Source organism: Mus musculus, chromosome 10 (genome assembly GCF_000001635.26).
Source record: "Mus musculus strain C57BL/6J chromosome 10, GRCm38.p6 C57BL/6J".
Taxonomy (NCBI): domain Eukaryota; kingdom Metazoa; phylum Chordata; class Mammalia; order Rodentia; family Muridae; genus Mus; species Mus musculus.
In genome coordinates, this window is record NC_000076.6 from 115,264,140 (window position 1) to 115,271,253 (window position 7,114).

The 7,114-nt window shown below is 40.2% G+C and overlaps 1 pseudogene; it reads left to right on the forward strand.

The window, feature by feature from the left end:
• Positions 1–5,810: 5,810 nt before the first annotated feature.
• On the forward strand, positions 5,811–6,309 carry Gm8942 (annotated as a pseudogene).
• Positions 6,310–7,114: the final 805 nt, after the last annotated feature.

Below are 7,114 nucleotides of genomic sequence, written 5' to 3' on the forward strand. Positions count from 1 at the left end.
TACAGTGTAGACTCTATTCCAAACTGTAAACTTATGGACTAAAGGAATTCTATTGCTACTTTAAACAATTTATATTATTTGAAATTTCAAGACAATTGGTATTACTTCCTCCAATACAATTGGTATTATTTCCAGCAAGAACCCTTGCTAGAAAGTTCTTCTGTGTATTATACTGATACCATAGTTCTTGTTGGTAGTGGAGGGTAGCCAAAAGAAGTACTAGATAAACTTGGGTGACTCCTTACTACAAGTATAACTATATGCAAGTGATTTACTTTCATGACATTTGAATTGAAGATATGAGCCAGTAGGCCACCAGTACCATTAAGAAGTCCAATTAGGCAGTTGCCATTAAGAAGTCCCAACCAGAAGCCTTAATGAATCCCTGGGAACCAGGCGTGTTGTGTGCTCGCTCCTGTGTGTAGTGGGTTGGCCTAATGCTATATGTATTCTAATGCTAATTTGGGGACCCCAAGACTGGTTATCCCCCAAAACTAGAGAGATGGCATGTAAGACACCGGGTGACCCTGTCCCCAGTTAACTATGATTGGTAAATAAAGATACCAATAGCTAATAGCTGGGTAAAAAAGACATAGGTGGGGTTGAGGTTATGTGGGGTTGGGGAGAGAGGACCATGAGGAAGGAAGGAGGAAGAGGAAGCCACCATGGAATAAAAGAAGAATGTGCAGAAGAGAAAAGAGGAGAGAGGAAAGCAGCCATGGGATAGAGAGAGGAGAGTGGGGCCCTGAGGCTGTCCAATTGGAACAAGGAGCAGCCCAGATGAAGCACAGTGAGTAGTAACTCAGGATTATCATTAGGAGATAGATTCTAACGGCATGGAGGTAGGCAGCTGCCCAGCTATTGTGCTGCCTAAAGGCACGTTGTAAATATAAAGGCTGTGTATGTTTTTATCTGGAAACTCAATAACTGAAAGTGAGGTAGACATCCTGGCCTGGATTTTTAATTTTTTTTTTTTACTACAACTGTGCCACTTCTAAAAGCTATAGCCATCGTGGAGGTTTTATGCCAGTCTTGATGGCTTTTCCTACAAGACAACCACCATATCCCTTAGGTTATAGAACGCAAAGACTCTTCAGAAAGGCTTAATATATTACATTATTCTCAAAGTCATCAGTTACTAGCGTATGTTTAAACCATTATGCTCAGTGGTTCCGTTGGTATCCTCTCTTATGAGAAGCATGGAGAGGCTGAGGTACCCAAACACTTAGACCACTTTTTCCATCCAGCATTTGACCGGAGATCTTTGAGTATTTCACTCAAAAAAGGGGGAATACGGAGTAATCCGTTCTAATTTATTTACGTAGCTCTGTGTCATGAGAATAAAGTTATTCCTGGTATAATAATGGCATGGATATTATGGGGATACCCCCCCCCCATTTTCTACTTTAATTTGAGGTCCGTTCTGTAGGAAGTGTCTCATACCTGGTACTGTAAATCTAGTCAAAAGCCCAAGACTGGAAAGGCCATAGACCCTACAGGGGAACTCCTGCCACTGTTTTACTAAGTAGATAAGCTGTCAAGCTGCTATCTATACATCTCATACCATATACTATATGGTATCATCATATATCATCTATACTCATACCAGCCAGGGTCAGGGAGCATCAGATGTAGAAAGAACACAAAGACCAGAGGGTAGGGAGGAGGGCCATGAAATGCTGTCTTTGGAACATGACACAGGTGTTGGGCCTCATGAACTCACAGCAGTTGTGATTACCTGAACAAGACTTACAACCAGGTCAAGCCAGTCAACATTCCAGCATGGATAGACGGCCATGAGGCCCCAACCCTTTAGGCCCTTGAGAACTTCTTGGGGAGAGGGACTCATTTCTCCTCCGGAGTGGAGCCACTGGTAGGCGACTGTGCCCCAGAGGATGACCCCAAAACCTGCTCGAGCAGGCACTACAGAGGAACTCAGCTAGTTACAAAACAAGGAGGAGTACACGGAAGTGGTGCAGGGAAGAAAGGTAGACAATGTCCAGGAGAAGCAGGAGCGGGATTTGGGAGTGAATGTGGTCAAGATACATTGTATACATGTGGGAAACCGGCAACAACTAAATTTGAAATATTCTCTCTAAATGTCTGTGCAGGCACACATAGACACACAGCTGTTCCTACTTTATTTGTCAGCACCTCTGTGTCAGTTGTGTTACTGTGCTAACAATAGGAATCAGGAATATCTGGAAGAAACACTGAGCGGCACAGCAAGGACGTTAGCAACTTGGCAACCATTCTCATTCGACTTAAGTTGTGCAGACAGGATGAAAAAGGAGAAAGCATTGGGAGGGTGCTTGTTTTCTTCATCTGATCATACAATTCTATGAAAACCTCTGTGTGTGTGTGTGTGTGTGTGAGAGAGAGAGAGAGAGAGAGAGTGTTGGGGGTTAAAGCCTCATTAGGTACAAATCTATCAACTGATAAAATACACTTTTTACAAAAAGATTTGTCTCAAATTTAACTCCAATGAAACAGTTAGTATGGTTTGATTTTTTTTCACTCCATTAGAGACTGTTGTTTTCATGTAGAAGTCACTAAGAGTGATCTGCCTTGGCTATAATGAATTAATGACCCGATAAAGAAACAATTAAAATGAGCTGTTTAAAAAAATGATTTTAACCTAATCTTATTTAAATGCAGTCTCATTTTCCCATGACCTGATCTCATTCCTTTACTACCGTGCCTAGAACAGTCAAAGGGCAAAGTCGGAGTGGGCTTGTTTATTTTTATTTACTGACTTGTATGTTAAAGCAACCTCTTTTCATAATCACTTATTATAGGTTATATACCATTTGCTAGCGAGAGGAATAAGAATGACAAGAAGAGCACCGGTTTTGAAAGTTAATCTCTTCTGTACTGAATTATGTAGATGTCTTCAGAGTTAAAATATGTAAGTTCTCAGAAAATGTAATTACAATAGGAAAAGAAGTCAATCTTTGTAAAAACATTGGGAGCAAATTAACTCCGGAGAGAAATAGAACTTCTCTGTGGTTAATTTGTTTCTACTTCTAAAGTAATACATATTGATTGTAGGAAATTTGAAAAATGTAGAAATGGATACAAAGGAAATGAAATCACCTAGAGGCAAACAATATTAGGATTGTGATCTTTAGAGTCATTTGTTACTATACCTCATTATCATAGTAGATATTAATTAAGTCTGTCTTTCACTTTTAACTTTGGAATTCTATTCACCTCCATTTGTTAAGGAAACACCTCTTTATACATGCACACCAAAATATAAACATTTCTTCCCTCCAAGAACAATTTGAAGACCAAGTTCTCCTTGCCTTGGAAAGAGAAGAGGTTATTTTTACGGTTTCTAAGAGTTTGGACTAGAAAAACTTGTCTGTGACCTATAGCTTAATAGGATTAAGGACTAAAATGGAACAACAGACTACTTGGCCAAGCCAGATCTTGGAACAATGGGTTGTTTAAATGGACAAAACTCTCATTTACAGTGCCAACATTTGCTTTGAAAGACTTCAAAATTCTTACTATGCTGAATCCGCCAATAATTGTCTATTTTAAGATAATTTTCTTCCATCCCAATCAAATTAGTAGTATCTGCCTGTAGTTTCTCCATCCCAAGATCAAACCACTACTCTTTCAAGGGTACCTTCCTTATTGGACTAGCAATTAACTTAGCTTTGCTTAATCTACGTGTTGTCTTGTGGAAATGAGAGGGGTTGAGCCTGAAGTTCCGATGAAAGCATAAGATCTAGAGTAAAACTGGGGTTGAAAAGATGGCTTAATGGTTAAGAGTATTGGCTACTCTTCCAGAGGACCCAGGTTTGATTCCCAGTACCTACACGATGGCTCACAACCATCCTAACTCCAGTTCCAAGGGATCTGACTCCCCTCTTCTGGATTCTCAGGGCACTGGACAAGCAAATGGTGTGCATACATACATACATGCAGGAAATAGATACACAAAATTTAAAAATAATTAAATAATACAATTTTGAAAGAGACCTATAGAAGAATAAAAAAAAAATATGGTCTTATAGGATTAAGAGATGAGGAAGTTTGGGCACAAGAACCCAGATAAATATTGATGAATGGTTGAGAAGACCTGTGGTTGGGATAATTACATCTAGAAACAGAGCCTACAAAATTACCGAGACAGAAGGTTTACAATGTCTATGAGATATCAAGTAAGGTGTACTATTTAGTTGAACCTCTTGATGTGGATAAACTTTCATTTGAATAAAAGTTCCCCATTGCTGTATCAAGAGCATAGGACAATTGCTCTTCAGCAACTCACTGTAGAGAATTTGTTCCACTTAAAGAAATATGTGTGACTAGTTCATGTCTGAGTAGGATGGCAGGCGTTTGCTCCTTCTGATTTAGCCTGACTGTCTCATTAGGGGAACCCTCTCTTATGATCCAGAATATTTGCATACATGCAATTTGTCACCAGTCCTCAGAATATTGTCCCACTGGTAGAGAATATAAGGGGGCTTGCTCATTAGGTTTTAATTTGGGGCAAAGATATGCCAGAGCTAGCTGGTTTATAAGTCGACCAGAAGGCATATGTGTTCACTTGTCTTTCTTCTAGTGAATTAAAATTATTGATTCATTTGGTTTTGGCTACTGTGCATTATAGAACTCTCTATCCGCTTGCATCTAATAGTTCTAGAAGCATTTCTTGTTGTTAAAAAAAAAAAACATAAATCCCCACCATTTGATTTTCCCAGTGAAGATTCAGGATTCAGATGCTGGGGTAAAAACTTGCTAGCTTGAAGAGGCAGAGAAAGCACCCAGCTGACCTTCCTATTCCACCGAGGAAAAAGCTCTTTCTCCTCCATGATGTCTTAATTGCCATTCAACTCAAAAGCCTTCCTTTATGTTTACTTATGCTCACTTTCTGTGAGCTGGTTACTTGCTGTGCTTTTTGACCTAGGGTTAACTCTATTTAGCTCTTGGATTAAATGTGTGTGCTAGGGCTGAGCCACACCACTACAAGATTTTTCCAGTTCATAATGTTGGGGTTCACAAGGTGATCAAATATCCTGCAACCATTTCCCAGAGCAATTACTTCATTAGTGACTGTCAGTAGGTCTATTTAACCTGTTCTTTCTTCATCACTTAATAGCCAAACTCTTCAAAATAAAACTTGCTTTCATTGAATAGTAAGCGTTGTTATTGTTGTTGTTCTTCTTCTCCTCCTCCTCCTCCTTCTCTTCTTCCTCCTCCTCTTCTTCCTCCTCCTCTTCTTCCTCCTTCTTCTCTCTTTTCCCTCCCTCTTGCTTCCCCTTCTCTGTCTGAGGCAGGGTTTCAGGTACCCTAGGTTGACCTTGACCTCACTTGATCTTCTGCCCCCATGTCTAGTGTGCTGGATTTAAAGTGTGCAGCACCATGCTTTGTTTATTCCGTGCCAGACATTGAGCCCAGGGCATCTCAAAGCTTTTGTGTTTGGGGTTTCCAAGTGTTGACCTTAGACTGGTATCCATTCTATATTTTGTTCATTTCTCAAAAGGAAGTTGTGCCATTCCAACTGAGGGGTCATTTCTCTTCATTTCCTTCTGAGCCTGGTTAACCAGTTCTCTGGATTTCCAAGCACGTTTTAGCATCCTGATCCTACAGTATTGTTTGTAATAGCAATAACATATGAGCAATGGAATGATCAATAAAAAAGAGCTGGATAAATGAGCCACAATTCAAATGAATACACTAGAGTGATTTGTAAGAATCTGAATGGATTTTAAAAATAATATTCACTGGGGCTGGAGAGGTGGCTCAGTGGTTATGAGCATTTGCTGCTGTTTCAGAAGGTCAGAATTAGTCCTCCTCTCCAGCTCCGGCGCCGTAGCCATCATGAATGACACAGTAACCATCCGGACCAGGAAGTTCATGACCAACCGTCTGCTTCAGAGGAAACAGATGGTCATTGATGTCCTTCATCCTGGGAAGGCAACAGTACCAAAGACAGAAATTCGGGAAAAGCTGGCCAAAATGTACAAAACCACACCAGATGTCATCTTTGTACTTGGATTCAGAACCCACTTCGGTGGTGGCAAGACAACTGGCTTTGGCATGATCTATGATTCTTTAGATTATGCTAAGAAGAATGAGCCTAAACAGACTCGCAAGACATGGCTTTTATGAGAAGAAAAAGACCTCCTGAAAACAGCGAAAGGAACGCAAGAATAGAATGAAGAAGGTCAGGGGCACGGCGAAGGACAATGTTGGTGCTGGCAAAAAGCCAAAGGAGTAGATCTGTGGTGACTTGATGTTTTGCTGTGATGTGCAGATTTCTGAGAGGACAAATAAACTAAAAAGCTTCTACCAAAAAAAAAAAAAACAAGGTCAGAATTATGGTTCCCAGCACCCAGGCCAGGGGGCTCATAATTGTTTAAAACTCCAGCTCCAAGAATTTAGATACCTTCTTGGTCTTCATGGACACTTGCACTCATGTGCACATAACCATATGCAGACACACACCTAGATATAATTAAAAGTAATTCTTAAAATCTTTAAAAATAATACTTATCTATAAAGAATTTTGTAACGCTTTCTTTTTAGGATTTTTTAGGGGCTGAGAGATTTCTCAGAGGTTAAGAATACTGGCTATCCGTCAGAGGACCTGGCTTCAATTCCCAGCACCCACGTGGTAGTTGGCAGCCATCTGTAATTCTAGTTCCAGGAGATTTGAAGTCCTCTTCTGTCTACTTCAGATACTGCCTGAACATGCGCATAGATAAGCATGCAGGCAAAACACCCATATACATACTCTAAAAACAAATACTTCTTTTTAAAAAATGATGTCAGGTCAGGCAGAGATGTAACATGACTTTAATACCAGCAGTCAGGAGGCAGAGGCATGCAGATATCTGAGTTCAAGGCCAGCCTGGTCTACAATCAAGTTCCAGGACAGTCAAGACTAGACTGAGAAACCCTGTCTCAAAAAAAAAAAAAAAAAAAAAATCTAAACAAAAAACAAAACAAAAATGTTGTGGAAAATATTTTAAAACGTGAACCAGCACATTTCCGTGCTTTTGCCAGCAACTCTCTGCCCCGGCAGCCTGGCTGGCCATGCACTGGCAGGCAATGCCGACCTATTTTTTTTTTTTTTTCCATGGAGACTCTTTGG